The sequence below is a fragment of the Euprymna scolopes genome, chromosome 15 (assembly GCF_053919585.1).
Source record: "Euprymna scolopes isolate OS-2025 chromosome 15, ASM5391958v1, whole genome shotgun sequence".
Lineage (NCBI taxonomy): Eukaryota > Metazoa > Mollusca > Cephalopoda > Sepiida > Sepiolidae > Euprymna > Euprymna scolopes.
In genome coordinates, this window is record NC_136496.1 from 84300521 (window position 1) to 84318607 (window position 18087).

The window sequence follows — 18087 nt, forward strand, 5'->3', positions numbered from 1 at the left end:
CCAACAAAGTTTGGTTAGTCAGATTCCTATTTGGCTTAGACAATGCAGATGCTCATAATCTATATTCGTATTTCTTTGAAGAATAAGTACCAAAAACACGACAAAATGGACAAGAAAGGGGTAATATCGTTGGGGAACGTGGATAAGAAGTTCCGAAATAAAACCCGAAGAGGGAAAAGGGCGAAACGTTAGAAGTTGACTAGAAAGCAGAGGAAGCGGCAATGTGTTGCTCCTCTTCTACACATCCCCCCTGCATCCCCATTTTTTCTTTATACTTTTCTTATTTATCAAATGAACACGAATACATGTTCTGTAATCCTGCGTTGCATAATTTAGATGTGAACCTGACTAGCCTACTTCGTTTAAAAAAAAAGACCCGTTTTGCGGTTGAAATAAATTCATAACCCCATTTGTATGAGTTTGTAAACACACACATGCACACGACCACACAAAAGCACACACACCCACACACGCATATATATATATATATATATATATGTGTATATATATATAACCATCCACATACAGCACTGTTTCGCTGTTTCACAACTCATAAGTGGGGCTAGACTGCCTCAAGCCAGGATCGAAACTTGACCGCCCAAAGTTGCACCATAAAGAAAGTCCGTACTTTCATTTTTCAAAAACCGTAAATTTAAGCTAACTTGAATTTAACTGTTTAAATAACTTATACTTCATTTAATTCGCTTTGTATTCCTCTATAATTTTACCTATTAATGTTTGACTTTTAATTGAAGGATCTTAGTGTTCAAACCAATTGAAAAATTGAATTCACATTGAGAAGGCGAAAGAAACTCCGCAGCAAAAAAATGAGCTTAAAACCAGCTTAAAATATCCATCTTTTAGGCAACAAAGCATCCTTTATCATCATTCTCATTGTTTCAGATTATGCAACGTAACACTAAGTCCATATGCCTCGCCTTTCTTTTAATGATCGTAAGGAACTCAATAATCTCTACGTTCTTTACCTTCGAGAAATCGACCGCAAATAGAAATTTTATAAAAAAAAACGGTACGAATGACTGTGCAAAAGAACTAAAACACTGGCAATGTTCGTGATGCCCCTAAATCTGGCAGTCCTAGAGTTACTTCCTAAATGGATGACAATGCTATCAAGATTTGCAGCCTCAGCAACAGGTTTGAAACAGCTCCCCAAATCCAACAACAACTTGTTAAAACATGTTCTCTTTCTACAGTAATAACCAGATTAAAATAATTTAACTTGAAAGGTTGTGTTTCAAGACAATGATTTCTTTTAATGACAGAAAGCGCTGTTTGTGACTTCTTCAGATACGATTAAGATCATGACTCTTCACATTGGTCAAAAGCGATTTTTAGCGACAGAAGCAAATTCAATAGGGTACACAGTGATGGTAGGCCCTAGGTACCACGAAAGGAAGGTCCCAATAATTTAATTTTAGGTGCACAGTTTAAACGCTGCAAGGTGATGGAGGTTCAGTTTTGGCGTTTTTAGTGCCAATGGTCAAGTGTCTATAGTTCGCTTAGAAGGTGGAATTAATTCGATCAAGCACATTAATATGTTGACTGAGCATTTGGATGATAATCCCATTTTAATATAGGATAATGCTTCCATTCACGTAGCTGGCAATGTCAAGAGGTTCCTTAAAGAGAATGATATTCCGTGTTTTGAATGGCATACACAATTTCAAGACATCAATCATATCGAAAACGTATAGCCTTACATCAAGCAACAGCTACGCAATGATAAAAAATTTTACCTGGAAGAATTTGGAGGGGGATATTGAAGAAACACATGATGCCCTTTCATTGGAGTATTGCCGCAGGATAATTCAAGGAATGCCCAAAAGATTGCAGGCTGTCAAATTGCAGAAGTGCAGAAGGACGACCAGATTAAGGGGCATCACGAACACTGTCGGTGTTTAGTGCTTTTGCACAGTCATTCGTACCGTTTTGTTATCACATTTCTATTTGCGGTCGATTTCTCGATTGGATAAACCAGAACGATAGAGATTATTTACTTGTTCCTTGTGTTCCTGCTATATTTTTGTTGTATTAATATTCTAACGTTACATTTAAATAACAATTTTCCATTGTGCATTTTTCTTTGCTTTGTTGGTTTAGTGTCATTTGTTTAAATTTACGTGAACTGTAGAATACTAAAATTTAAAGTCAAATATGAACAGGTAAAATTATAGAGGAGTATAAGACAGATCAAATAAGGTATAAGTTGCTTAAACAGTTACATTCAATTTAGCTTATTTTTACGGTTTTAGAAAAATGACAAGTGCGAACATTATTTATGGCGCCACATGTGTATATATTTTGTATATATGACTTTATTAATAATTTATCCCGCGGTATATATATATATATATATATATATATATATATATATATATATGTATATATATATTCACATTGTTTTGTTTTATTAAGAATTTTATCTCTCTTTATAGTCATATGTATATATATATATATATTTATATATATATATATATATATATATAAAAGTTTGCATACAACGTATTTTTTGTTCTGTAATTTTCTGTTCCTGATAAAATTTTCAATAATTATACTACATTGTTTGCACATCATGTGGTTTTTGGAGAATGTTTTGACTGGAATCTAATATGAATCTGGTTTTCTTTCCTACTTCAAATATGTAAAATATAATATATGGTTTCTTAATTTAGAAATCTTTTTTTATACTAACTGCCAATCACTTGCGGAGCACAAAAGGTTCTTCTTAAAGATAGTTTAACGGGAAATAAAGATTGAAACTCAGTGGAGCACCTATCATAGAAATGCTGATAGAAAAAGGAAAAAGAAAGTAACATCTTTTCCGTGATAAACGGATTGAAATTATCTAGCATTAGATTGGAAAAACATGGTTGTATTCCGTTAAGCCACAAAAAATTGATAATGTGCTTGACTTGGTTGTTCTTACTATTCGTCGTTACTAGGGCTATGACAAGAGAATATTTTTATCATTGTTTTGGACTCTCGAGTATATATCCGACACAATAAGACACAGTAAATCAACCGAGAACAACATCACTCTATCTAAAACATATAAGATATTAACTGATATATACTCGAGAGCCAAAATAATTTTTAAAAAATGATCTTGTCATGGCCCAAGTCATTACTGTTATTTACATAATGATTGGGCGGAATTAATCTTCGATCTTCTTTACCGGCATCACTTTGATCTCGGAATCTTTATGTCAGACTGCAATATTATTACTGAATTTTGAACTGAAAGTGGTATTTAATCCACAGGAGTAAATTCCGATTGTTGTGTCGAGTTCCAAATGTTAATTCTATTTTATAGTATTTTAGTAATCGATTGGTACATAAGGCAAAAACTAAAAGCATTAAGTAACACTTCTTAGTCGATGTAGAAATTTTAACACTCGTGATCACATTTAGTCTAGGTTTCAGATCTGAGGTTTGTAGCGTTCGCGACGGCTGGCTATGCTGCTGAATCTTAAAGGACGAAACGCATATCGAATACATATATATATATATATATATATATATATATATATATATATATATATATATACTGTGTAAGCAAAATCACGACATTCAAAAAAGGTGTTGATGGCAACAAAAAGTGTATTTAATTTTACGTTACAGTTGTTTCCATGCCCGGTCGACAATTTCAAACGTTATATCATTTGAAAATGTTCAAAAACCAGCATTTCTTCAGACTTAATGAATAAAAACCCTCCTGACAATAGAACATTGTTTGAAGAGAAAGAAATAGAAAGAAAAATTCCCTTAACGGAAAAGCACGTGAGAAACATTTACCCTTGGGGTAACCTCCGCGTAAAGCCCATTTAAATATTACTATATCTCCTAATTTTCGTATCCTTATTTAAGAACGAAGTCATAAGAAGGTTTCACAAAAAACCCTTAGCCATTTAATTTTTTTTTATATATCCCATTACTTCCTAAATTAGGTTTGAAGTCTATATATATATATATATATATATATATATATATATATATATATATATATGTTATATTCCTAAATACTTAGGAAATAAAGACAAACGTGAGTTACACCGAGTGGTATGTGTAATGGGGTTTATTTATAATACAGAAACGTAAGGCTGCTCGCCTAAGGTAAATAGAAGTACATAGTAACAAGTATGGGGAAGAAAGTCTGATAATCAACACGTAAGACTATCCGTCTTACTGCGACTGCTTGTCTGCCGCTGTCTCCGCTGTCTGCTAAACAGTCCAATATATATATACAGTTTGTAACCGGTGTATAGCCAGTTATGTTCCTTCACAACACCTCCCCCTGAAGCTGAAATCTTCCTGATTTTAGCTTAAATACCTCTTCCTTTTAGGGTCAGGGCTTAATCTCCTGGTAACTTTTCTCTTTCTTGCGCTTTTCCTTCTGGTCAGCGTTACCCGGGGTAAAGGTTTCTGTCCAGCCCGTATGGTCGGTTCAGGCGAAATATTCATTGTTTGCGGTACACACGCTGGTTTTGGTATATCAAAAATATCGCACAATGTTTCCATTGGTGTCTCTTCCACATTTGGAGACAGTCTGGGACGTATTTGATTTCTGTTACTTTTGCAGACAAAACTTAATCCTTGGATGGTATAGACCATGCTCCCAATCCTTTTTTTGATAATACCTTCAACCCACTGATTTCGTCCATTTTGAAAATTTTTGAAATATACATTTTCACCTGGGGAGAAGCACTTGGTATTAAGGTTTTCTTTTTTGAAAACTTTCTTTTTCTCTGGTAGCAGCCTATCGAAGACAGATCTTATCTTTCTTGCAAACATTAGCTCAGCCGGGGAAGAATTGACATTATTATTAGGATTTGGTGTCACCCTGTAAATTGCTAAAAATGTTTGAATACATTGTTCGTCTGTGTCCGTAGTAAGATTTTTCTTAAGTGCCCTTTTAAACGTATCTACAAATTTTTCGGCCAACCCATTCGATCGTGGATGGTACACAGTTGTTGTCATATGTAGAATATTTAGTGAGTCACAGAATTCTTTGAATTCATGAGCAGTAAATGCTGTTCCATTATCGCTCACTAAGGTTTTTGGCACTCCAAAACGGCTAAAAATTTCATTAAGCGCACTCACAGTGTTTTTTGCTGTTGGATGTCTAAACTTAAATATTTCTGGCCATTTTGAAAAAGAATCTACAATAATCAAGTAAAAATAACCATTTATAGGTCCCGCATAATCAATATGCAGACGTGACCAGGGTAGGTCCGTCTTTGGCCATGGCGTCGTTTTTACTGGAGGATCTCGAGCTGCTAATTGACATCCTCTGCATGTCTTGACACATTTTTCAACTTCCTTGTCCATACCAGGCCAGTACACATATCCTCTCATAAGGGATTTCATTCTCGAAATGCCCGGATGACCTGTATGAAATTCCTTCAGAATTTTCCTCTGTAACGTTAGTGGAATTACGATCCTCTCACCATACATGAGCACATCTTCACAGATGGAAAAAGGCGTTGTTTGATCTACCTTTTTATTTTTTTTTATCCATCCCAATTGATTTTTCATTTTCTTAATGAAAATGTCATTTACTGCCTCTTTTTTTATTTTTTCGAAAGTTACCGGAAGTTCACGTATCATATTACACATTGAACTTGTACATTCACTTTCGTCTTTAAGCGCAGCAATTACCGTTTCTTCGAAACTTTCGCTTCTTTTAGGGATCAACCGTGATAATGCATCTGCGTGTCCTAACTTTTTTGAGGATACATGTTCCATCTTAAACTGATAGTTTAAGAGGGTTACAGCCCATCGCTGTAATCGATTCGCAGTATGTGTGGGAATGCCTTTCTTTGATCCAAATATGGTAAGTAGGGGTTTATGGTCGGTTTGCAAAATAAAAGATCGTCCATGGAGAAATCGATTGTACTTTGTAATTCCAAATATTATCGACAGCGCCTCTTTTTCAATTTGGCTGTAATTTTTCTCCGCTGCAACCAACGTTCTTGAAGCATGGGCGATAGCTTTTGTCCTACCATCCTCATACTTGTGAAGTAATACAGCGCCAACACCGTAATCACTGGCGTCCGTTGCTAGTATTAGTTCCTTTTCTGGATTGAAATGTGCCAATGCTAAGTCTGACAGTAGACATCTTTTGATATTTTGGAAAGCAGATTCACATTCCTTATTCCAGTTCCATTTAACACCCTTTTTCAGTAACTCGTTAAGAGGAGCTCTTAAATTATGTATGTTAGGGATGTAAATTGCATAGTATTGAACTAATCCCAAAAACGATTTTAATTTTGTCACTGAATCTGGAGCAGGCATCTTTTCAATTGCTTCAGTCCTTTGTGGATCCGGTCTTCGACCCTCTTTGTCGATTATTTGACCTAGATATTTAATTTTTTTCATAAAAAAATCGCATTTTTCTGGGCTCAATTTAAAACCAAATTCCTGTATTCTTTTGAATACTTCTTTTACATGCTTCTTATGATCTTGCAAATTTTCACTTTTAATTAGGATATCGTCAAGGTAGGCCATTGAAAATTCCAACCCTGCCAGCATCGTGTCCATAATTTGCTGGAAAATAGCAGGAGCAACCTTTAATCCAAAAGGAAGCCTCTTTAGCTTAAAAATGCCCTTATGAGTATTTATGCCTAAGTATTTGGAGCATTCATCGCTGATCTTAATTTGCAAGTAAGCATCTGAGAGGTCTATCTTAGAAAAAATTTTTCCTCCGTTAAGCTTAGAGAACAGATCTTCTGCGGACGGAAGGGGATAATTATGGTCCAATAGACAGTCATTTAAACCCGTTGAAAAATCTCCACAGACCCTTATTCTGTTATTTTATTTCTTTACATACACGGTTGGACTTGCCCAATCTGTGTGGTTAACTTTTTCAATGACTTCCAGTTGTTGAAGTCTATCCAACTCTTTTTCGATTGCGTCCATCGCTGAAAAAGGCACATTCCTTTTAGGTTTGAATACTGGAGTGGCATTTTTCTTTAATTCAAATTTTGCCTCTGTCTTAATACAGAGTCCTAGTCCTTCGGCAAAAACATTGGGAAATTCAGTTTTCAAATCCTTCAGGAAGTCTTCCCTTTGGTTTGCTTTTTCTGCAGTTAAAACGTTACAAAACGAATTTATGGGTTTCTCCCATAAATTAAACAGGACAATCCAATCTACCCCAAACAGGCATGTATTCTTTCCTGGTACGACGTACACTTTGGATTTATGAGTCTGGTTAGCGAATGTCACTTTGCATTTTAATTCTCCCTTGAACTCTAATCTTTTGCCGCACACACTTCTCGCCGTCTTTCTGGTTTTCGTTAATTCAGGTCGACCTATCCTTTTCCATATATCTTCATTTATAATACTAATATCTGCACCGCTATCCAGAAGCAATGTAACCAGATGTCCATTTATCCGAACATCAACATATTTCCGTCTTTCGCAGCTTTTTTCTTTATTCATGCGAAGCGTATTTACATTATCGGTCCCTTGTCTTTTCTTCTGGGCACAGTATGTTCCCTTGTGACCTCTGAGACCACATTCATAACATATTTTGTTCCTAAACCAGCAGGTCTTATTGTTGTGTCTTAAACTACCACAACATTTACACTTTAGCTTTGGGTCTTTGTATCCTTTAAGGATCCTGTGTTCTTGGAACCTGGACTTTCTTGTGGTCCCTTGCCTTTTTACTTGCTGCACCTTAAAAATATTTTTCTCTTCAATGCGAGTGTTGTCTTTCTTTATGTTAATCAGACGTTGACACTCTTCAGTGACTTTTTGCAATGTTATGTTAGGATCCGCCTCCATAATTGTTAGGATCCGTGAACGTATATCTTTGTCCCTTGGTGCTGTGAGACCTTGTACAAAGATTAAACATTTAAATTGGTCTGCGGAAATTTCATTCAATTTAAATGATTCGCATAAACAGTTCACAGTGCAAGCATATTCTAGATAGTCTTCAGCTTCTGCCTTCTGAATGTTCAAACATTTGTATCTAGAGTGAAATAGGCTATCCCTTTTATCAAATATTTTCGACAAGGTACTAATTGTTTCCTCGAACGAAACCTCCTCCGGTTTTTTTGGTAGAATTAGATTTGCATACTTGGTGTTTTCATCAGTACCCAGTTTTTGTAGTAGCAGGGTAACTTTTTCCTCATCGGTCCAGTCTAAACATCTTTTCGTAAAAATTGTTTCGTATCTTCTGTAGTATGCAGGGAAAGTAACACCAGTATCCGGGGAGTAACGAAATTCCGTTAGTGAATTTGAAATACCCTCGGCAGAAAAATTAGTCTTCTTCCCGGTCGACGTTAGAATTAGCCTTTCTAAATTATTTTGCTGTGTCGACATTTGTCGTTGTAGTATGTTTGTTTGTTCTTGTTGTGCCTCTAAAGTTTTTTGTGTTCTTTCTTGTTGTTGTTGCAGCTGTTGCTGTAGCTGTTGTTGTTGAATTTGTTGTTGTTGTTGTTGTTGCGCTAAAAATTGTTGAGTCATTTTTGTCTGTTCCTGGATGCTAAGGGCTAGAGCCTTAGTTAACTCTGCTAATTGTTCCATGTTAGCTTCTAGTACAAAAATGTCTTTTCGAATTCTACACAATAATTCCAAAGAAAAATCGTAAATTTACGTATATCGTAAATTAGTAGCAATATGCAGACACAACACGTTTCAACAAAGTTCATCCATAGTAATTCAACAGGCTTTGTAAAATAATTCTTTTTTTTTTTTTTTTTTTTTCAACAACGTAAGTTCATACACAAAATATTTCTTACTTCCCACGACAAATAGTTCCAATTATTTATATAAAGGCAATAACAAACAATTAATTTTCCAAAAAAAAAAAATATATGGCTGCCGTTCCCACGTGGCATAAAATGGTACAATAGTCGTTGTATTTATATTTTTTCTTTCGAAACTCGTAATCCTTTAGTGTAGTTTCGAATTCAACTTGCGACCATTTTTTTTTTTTTTTTTTTTCTTGTCAAAATAAATATAAATTCCACTTTACCTTGAACATGTTTCTATAATTTCTTGTGAGTTCTTTACGAAGAAAAATCCGTACTTTTCGCTACTTTAGGTAGGAAAAATTTTTAAATTCATTGACGCACGTGGTCAAAAATCCTTGTGTATTTTGTTTTTTTCGTAAAACAAAAAAATCCTTGCATTGTACACAGTCCTTGGTACGGTAATTTATCTCTGTTAAGAGAAAGAACATCCTTTCGTCGCCATTGTTATATTCCTAAATACTTAGGAAATAAAGACAAACGTGAGTTACACCGAGTGGTATGTGTAATGGGGTTTATTTATAATACAGAAACGTAAGGCTGCTCGCCTAAGGTAAATAGAAGTACATAGTAACAAGTATGGGGAAGAAAGTCTGATAATCAACACGTAAGACTATCCGTCTTACTGCGACTGCTTGTCTGCCGCTGTCTCCGCTGTCTGCCAAACAGTCCAATATATATATACAGTTTGTAACCGGTGTATAACCAGTTATGTTCCTTCACAACAATATATATATATATATATATATATATATATATATATATATATAGTAAGGTGATTGATGATTTATAATTAAAATTAAAATTAAAAGATAAAAATCTGTTTCATAAGAAGGAACACAACAAAGCCAATAATGTGTACGATCGTTTCGGAAACGATGTTTTTATTGCAATAGACATTAAGTCATGGACAATAATTTTCACATATATTTTTTGTAACAAAAAAAGCATTTCGAGCATTTATAAGCTACATCTTACATCCAAATGAATGCTTTGGCGATAATTACGATTTTCAAAAGGCGAACCATTGGAAGATACATCTACCTTACTTAAAAATGCTAGGTTTATTTACGGTGTCTTTTATAAAAAAAATTACCCAATGTTTTTGCTGATGAGGAGACTTTGTTTAAAACAGAAACTATATGGTAAAATTATTGCCCATGACTTAATGTCTATTGCAATGAAAACATCGTTTCCGAAACGAGCGTACAATTTATTGGCTTTGTTGTTGTTCCTTCTTATGAAACAGATTTCTGATTTTTAATTTTAATTTGAATGATCAATCACATTACTAAATACTAAAGTAGCCCCAGGATATTTGCCTATCGAGCTTATTATATGTCTGCATTACAACGAGCTCTGTTCTTTTATTGTATTTTAATAAAATTAACGGTTTTACTATCACTTTAAAATACACTCTTCTCTTTAGACTACTGTTCTTACCCCCTTTAAATATATATATATTTATATATATACATATATATACATATATATATATATATATATATATAGAGAGAGAGAGAGAGAGAGAGAGAGAGAGAGAGAATAGATGCTGCTGTTATTGAAAAGCGACAGGAATTACCTCTGAATTCTCAAAATTTTCAAAAGTCGGCTAATATCTCCCGATATTCTTCAATTACAGTAAAGATCCTCAAACGGAATGCATCTATAAAATTATGTCAATACTGGCAAAATAGGAGTTTTACATTTGCAGACGCGTACGAAGGTATCTTTTCACTACTTGTTGCTCTATAGATTCACATGCTTTGCTTTCATGTCGTAAACAACGATAATCGACAAGGAATTGTGCTCAAATCGAAACAGTTTCCGGGGGAGATGCTTTACAACTGCACATATTCTGATCCTTCGTAGAGGAGTTGGAAAACCATGTAATGGAAACGTGTTTATACATCGACTCACATTCAATCGCCCGCGATATTATACTGTTATTGTCCGATCGGTTGGATAAAAACTATTCCGACGCTAAAGTGCAAATTTTCTAGTGACTTGCTCTCTCTCTGAACTACAGGAAAATAAATCAAGAAAAAAATCAATTGGCCCTAATAACTATGGAATATAAATTCTCACATAAATATAGACTGAAATTGCTAGAGTTTTTAACCTAATTTTTTCTGCTGATCTAAATAAACAACCCCACATCTTCCACCATCGTGTGTTTAGTTAAGAAGCATTTCATTATTATATTTCTACCTACTGAACTCCTTAGCAAACAACACCGTAAAATATCTGCCAAGTTTCTCAACACCAACGCCTTCTCCCAGTGGTCCAAACTTAACGCACCGTATGCTTTAAATCGATTTTTTGTAACATTGCACGTACGCTGAGCAGGCAAATTAGGTGCGTAGCATTCAAATTAGTTTCAAAATAAAAACACACTACCATTTTAAACATAAGTTCTTTTTTCTAGAGAAAAAATCGTCATACATGTGAAACATTTAATAGACTTTGAAGTTGGTAAATATACATTTAAGTTTGTATTGCTGCAGGTTATTAATCTTCGCATTCGCTACCCATTTACCTTTGTATTGTTTTCTTTTTTCTCTTAAATAAATAATTATTTTTCTATTCGTGTTCACCATTCATTTCGCTTTCCGTTGTTATACCTCATTTATTTCCCATTTTCCCTTTGTTTTAAAATTATCTGTTTGTTGTTTCCCGGCTGTTTGTTCGAAGATTTATTTTGGAAATTATTCCCAGGAGAAGACAGACTACTTAACATTTCGCGGAAAAGGATATGTTTTGTGACCTTTTTAAAAACAACAACAGAGAATAACGCGTAGGAAATAATTCGAGATATGAGAACAAAAAAAAATTGTGAAAGCGTAGTGCAAAGCAAGACGAGGACAAATAGTTTAGAATCAATCTATCAAATAAAGAATAGGTTTTCTAAAATTGACTCACTAAAACACAGACACTAAAATTGGTTCGAGGCTAGAAGGGCGCCATTTTGAAATCAGCCACAATAATTCGAGAAAACATATCGGAATGAAAATTTCAGAAAGTGAATAAAAAAATGGTAAACTATAATACATTGAATAAAAAGAAAATAATATGAAAATACGCATTTATGTATAATCATTGAAAACTACAGTTTTCCGTCTAATCTTTTTTGTTGTTGTTGTTTTTGTATTATTTTTGGCATCGAAACGTTGGTGTGTATTTTCTGATGACAATTGAAAACATATCAGGAATACTTGCAGATGTTTGATGAAAAAAAAAAAACAGAGAACAATTTTCACGATAGAACTTTGTTAATTCTTCCTTTAAAATAATGATTCTAATCCATTTTTTCACGTGCTCATTAACTTTTTTGTTTGTTTGTTTGTTTTTGTACTCTTTCCGGTTTCTGCCGCTCGAGAGAGTTTGGGAAGGTAGACGTTTCTTTACCTCTTAAGTATAATTATTGTTTTGTTCATTCTTTTTTTTGTTTTCAGTTTTCAATTTCTTTGTTCCGCTTTGTGTTTGTTGTTTTAGCTACAGATATGGGAAGAGGAATGTAGAATGTATTATTCAAAATTAAAGGAAAACAAGAAATGAATAGAATTTAACCAGCCTTTTCTTCTTGCATTTCAGCGAACAGAATAGGAAGGAATAATAGAGTCTCACAAGAAAAGCATTGTTAAAAGTACAAACTATGTATCTATCTGTGTGTTTAACTATTCATCTATCTATCTCACTATTAATCTATCTACTTATCAACCTATCTATATTTATTTAATCCGTCTATCTATTTATCTATCTATCTATCTAGCTTGCTAGATAGATAGCCAATCTGTCAATTTATCTAATCTGTTTCTCTGCCTCTCCGTCTCCCTATCAACCCATCTTATATAGCCATGTATTAATCTGTTTATCCCAATATCGATGTACCTATCTATACATCTGTTTACCTGTCTGCCTATCTATCTATCTATCTATTTTTTTATCCAGAAGAGAGACCTATTCTATTCTGAAACGTATTTACTTTGTGTAACTTGATCGAGTTGAAAAGTGAGATCTATTCAATAATTAATTTGCTTTTTTTTTTCTTCTAAGACACAGCTTATCAAGGCCGATACAAAAGCAGAGCAAAAATAAGGGCTAATGAGATGTATGGGTGGTTGGTCTAATAATGAAGACCAATAGTTTAAGATTTTGATACTGTGAAACCCAACTTTTTCTGGTTTTTACAGAGTGGAAAGATAAAACTGTCGCACTAGAGAAAAATGACATTATTCCATTTCTGTTTGATGAAAACCGGGTTTTTTTTTGTTGAAGACCATCTACATCTTAGCCAATTATGTACAAATCCCAAGGACAACAGGAACCTTCTATCATGTCTGAAAGTGACACAATATACAACGAGTGAGATGGCAGATGCGCCGCTGTACAACTCATGCTTTCTACTGATCAAATTTTGAAAACAGGACCATTGCCAGCACCGGCAAAATGTAAATTAAGACAGTTCAATGGTTGATGAGACAGATCAATGGAGTTTCTAGTCCTGGTTATGATCTTTAGTGTCGTTTCAAGTATGGGTCACATTATGCCACCTCACATGTTCGATGTTCGTTTGAAAGTGTACCTGGATGTGCTGAAGAGTGTGGTTGTCACCTAGTGCAATCAGATGGCCGCTGACAGATCCTGGGTGTAGTAGCAGGGCTCAACGCCGGCCCACAAGTCTAAAGAGACTCACGCTTGGCTTCAGAAGGAGGGCTATTAGTCTCTGCCCCCTTTACCCCTCCCCTGAACCTGCTGAATTACTTCGTTTGATCATACGTAGAGAACACCATCAACATGAACTTCTACAACTCCAAAGCCAGCCTGATCGCCGTTATTTACCGAGCATTCGCCAAGTTGCTGCCGGCGAATATTGAGAAGGTATGCTTTCAGTTCCAGGCCCGTATCTAGGCAATTATTGAGGCTGAAGGCGGCTACATTGAATAGATGTAAGCTAGAGTGCATAATAAAGTTTTCTGAAATGATTATTTAAATAAAAGTTTTAAAATAAAGCTGTAGTGTTGTTTTCTGAGAAATTTATCGCTCCACCTTGTAAATCGATTTATGTAATGTGCAACGTATCAGCCTTGGTCTGACAGCTCACGGGTCGTCTACTAAAATAATGTACCTCAGATAACATGACTGTCTGTTCGCACTTTTAATATTTCAGATAGCAAGAGAAATATCGACCATGAAAATGATAGAAAATGATAGAAAATGATAGAAAAGTGTGTTAAGTATGGATTTATTGCAAAGTATAAAAAACGGAGATTTATGTTCAGAGCCGGCGAAGATGCAGCAAAAAAAATCATATGTTAATCAAAGAAAGATGTAAATAAAAAAGAAAATAAAAGTTTGAGATAATAGAACATGTTCAAAACTATCTAAATTATATATTAAAAACCATTTTGATCGGAAGGGACACATTATTGCTAGAATATATGACGAATAAGTATATAATGCAGTGTCTTTCAGTGACATCACGTGTGATTGCATTATCCTGACAAGACAACATATGCAATACTAGGAGCTATCATAAAATCAGATCGGCATTCGAAGTTATCATCAGATCAGATTACGTTTCCAAATTGAGCAATGAAAATTGTGGATTAGTTCGAAGTACTGTAGTGGATTAAACAGAAGTTTGTAATTGTATAAGATTGGCTTTAGAAAGCCAAATACTACATATGTATACGAAATAAATAGGAATACACGGTCGATGGACGAGATCATATTTCGTTGAATATAAGACTCCCGAGTGGTATTGATTACCTAGCTAAGAAATAGTTATTGTTAAAGATATACAGATGTGTTTAATGTGTAATATTTATTAGAGAAAAATATTATTAAAACGAAATATTTCAATAGACAATTGAAATTCGCCATAATAGAATGTTAGTAAAATATACATACATGAATTTTAACTTAGTAAAATAAAATTTAGTTAACAATAACATAAAAATTGGTTACGTGACAAGTATAAGGTGCGTGTTCCTTTTGCTCCGTTAATATAATTTCGTAGTCACGAAGGTGAGAGAGATTTGGGTCTCGAGAAAATTTGGTTCTAGTTTGGTACGAATTGCACTGAAGAAGATTGTCTCGCTGTTCGGGAAGCTTCCGATGAACCTGACATGAGCAAGATGTAAGAATCAAAAGAAGTTGTCGCAAATTCCGAGACGCAAACAAAGTTATATCAAATCGTTATTCGTTTCCTTCAGGCGTAGATGGATTTTGATAAAGAGAAAATAAGACGACAAAACGAAAAAACGTATGTTAATTAACTATTTTATTGTATGTGCTGCACACCAACACACACAATGCACAAGATAGACGCTACGCACACACATTGAACATGGTAGACGTTTTTATTGATACATGCATGTAAGGGCACGTTAACATGTATATATATATATATATATATATATATATATATATATATATATATATATATATATCATATTGTTGAATTTTTATTTATTTTTTTATTAGCGATTAATTTCTTTCGTGTTACTTCGCTCCCTGAGCGTTTATATTATGAGAAAGGAGTTATTTGCCCTTTGTTTACATTTTCTTTCTTCGCCCACATTTTTACGACGTGTTTACTATTTAATGTTATTTAAATATTAATTATTAAGTACTAATTAATAATTACTTAATTATTAATTAATAATGACTTTTATGCCCGTAGTAATTATTAATTAATAATTAATATATATGTATATATATATATATATATATATATATATATATATATATATATATATATATATATATATATATATATTGAAGATGCATGCTCTGGGGACTTCCTGATTCACAAAATATGAACAATTCTGAACGGTATAAATTAACTAAGAGTTACGACTGCTCTTTGTATACGTTGTTTCTGTTTCAACAGATTTTACCTTTTCTTACTCATTCCCTTGTCTATGTTTCCCTTACTAACACTTCCAGGGACACAATAACTTTGCGAAGAGGAATTCGAAAGGAATATCCACAACGGCTGTGCAACACAACAACTTAACGAACAAGGATTCCTGAATGTACGAGAAAGCTGAATTTAATATACTCTAGGGTTCACGACATTTGGATTTGTGAAAGGAAAATATCACAATAAGAAACACCAATGACAGTTTCTACTTATGGGGAAAAGAATTTTAAAAACTGTACCAATAATTACACATTAATACAAAGTTTTTTTTTTCGCAACTAACGAAAAAAGTTTTTTTGTTTTTTGAACACCGAAATAAAGTGCCTAAAGTTTGTACGAAAATAGCTTGCACTACAAAATAAAGTGAATAATAAAACGGTAAGCTCATTTTGCTTAAATTAAGCTTTTCTTTCAGAGAAAAAACCGCAAGTTCTTTCAACGTAGTGTGTATACTAGTATTACTATTACAGCGGCTTTTTCTCGGGTAAATTTCTCTCTTGAAGAGAAAAAATGATTGAGGACTTTAAAAATGTAGTTTAAGCTATGTTCAACAGCAACAATAACTACTGACATAACAAATGCTATAGCAACAATAAGTTCAGAAACAACAGATTCTACACCAGCAGAAAACTGAGGAAAAGCAATAAGAAACCAAAGCCACACCAACAGCTTCAAATGAAAGAACGTATACAAAATAATCAAGAATTACTTCATAAATGTATAACCAATAAATCTAACATGAACAGCGATTGCACGCTTTCATAATATGATTTGGAACACGACTAGACATTTGATGCATTCTTTAGACGGTATGAAGATCCTTCCAACGTTATTTCCATATTCGATATATAATACGTGTCTATAATATTATGTACATATATTGTTATGGACATGGAAGGGTGACTAACGAAAACACGGACATGGAGATGAGTTAGAAAAAGTTTTTAAAAACCCAGCTTATACAAAGGGTAACCGTCGTTGTAAGTAACGCCCAGATGACGGATTACGAAAATACACTAATCACCCCGAGAGTTCTAACCCTCAGTTTCTTTATATAGTTCGGAAAAGTTCATATTTTGTGCACAGGGGAGTCCTCACAACACGATCTAACAAGACGCTAAGCACCGACAAAAGCCTGTTAATATCTTTTCCGCTTTGGATCGATAGTCACCTGTCGGTGATTTTTATATTTATAGAGAATCGTTTCACTAGTTAAGGCTTAGTCGCTATCGGACATCTTTAAAATGGTGTTGATTGCTTCTTCCTTTATCTGTAATGTTTATATAGTGTCAGCTGACTGGTGTTTTATTTGCTTTGGGGGACCTTTTACGAGTGTGTCATGTGCCTTTTATGATATACCCGATATAGTCTATGCTTTTACATTTGATTTCAGGTCTGCGTTACTTGAATAATGTCATTCATTCCAATTTTATTGCGCAAGTTGTGTTAATTTGACATCCCTATGTTTATCCAAATGAACTGTAATGTTAGAAAGCGATAAAGTCAAACCATCTTCGTATTTGTCAATCGTAGCTGATTGCGTGGAAAATTTTCTTGCTTATAAACCTCGTTTTAGCGTTTAAATAGACCTTTTTATGCAACTGTATTTGCGATGTCTTTATTTTTATTTTATGCTTAGATTTTAATTATTGCTTCGTTATTTCTCAACGTATTTTCGAATTATATATATATATATATATATATATATATATATATATATATATTATTGTATTTTTGAATTTTCTGTATGCAGTTTAATGTGTTATTGATTGTTTTTTTAAAAGCAGTTTGCTTTCAAAGAGGTTTTGTACGGTGCGTTTTTGATGGTCTTCAGCTTACATATTTTCCGATTAAAAGTGTTGTCTGGTAAATTCCAGAGTTTACAACTATTTATAATAATCAAATTAAATACTTTGATTTGTTTAGAACGTGCATCCTCATGTTTTGAATAATTCTATTCAAATTTACTATAATAATTCTATTCAAATTTACCAAATATAATTAATTTTATTTTCAGTCACCGTACGTCCTGACTTTATTATGTTTCGGGAGGTCGGTTTGGTCAGTTTCTTCCACGTCTGTAAATTGGCATTACGCATCTAGCTGTAATTTTACGGTTTGAGTTAATAATTCCGTATTTACATAAATTCTCACCAGACTCTTCGATAGAATTTGTGTGTATGACTTTTTTGTCTATTTGGACAATACGATACTTTGATATATTTTTTTCGGAATGTACAGAGTTTTTCCCAATAGAGTTCGTCGCATGGGTAACATGGTCTTAGGTGTTGGGGGTATTTTTAAAAGGCCTTAACATATTTTTTCTTTCTATGTGAGTAGACATTTTCATTTGTCTTTTTATCTAAATAATTCTTCGTT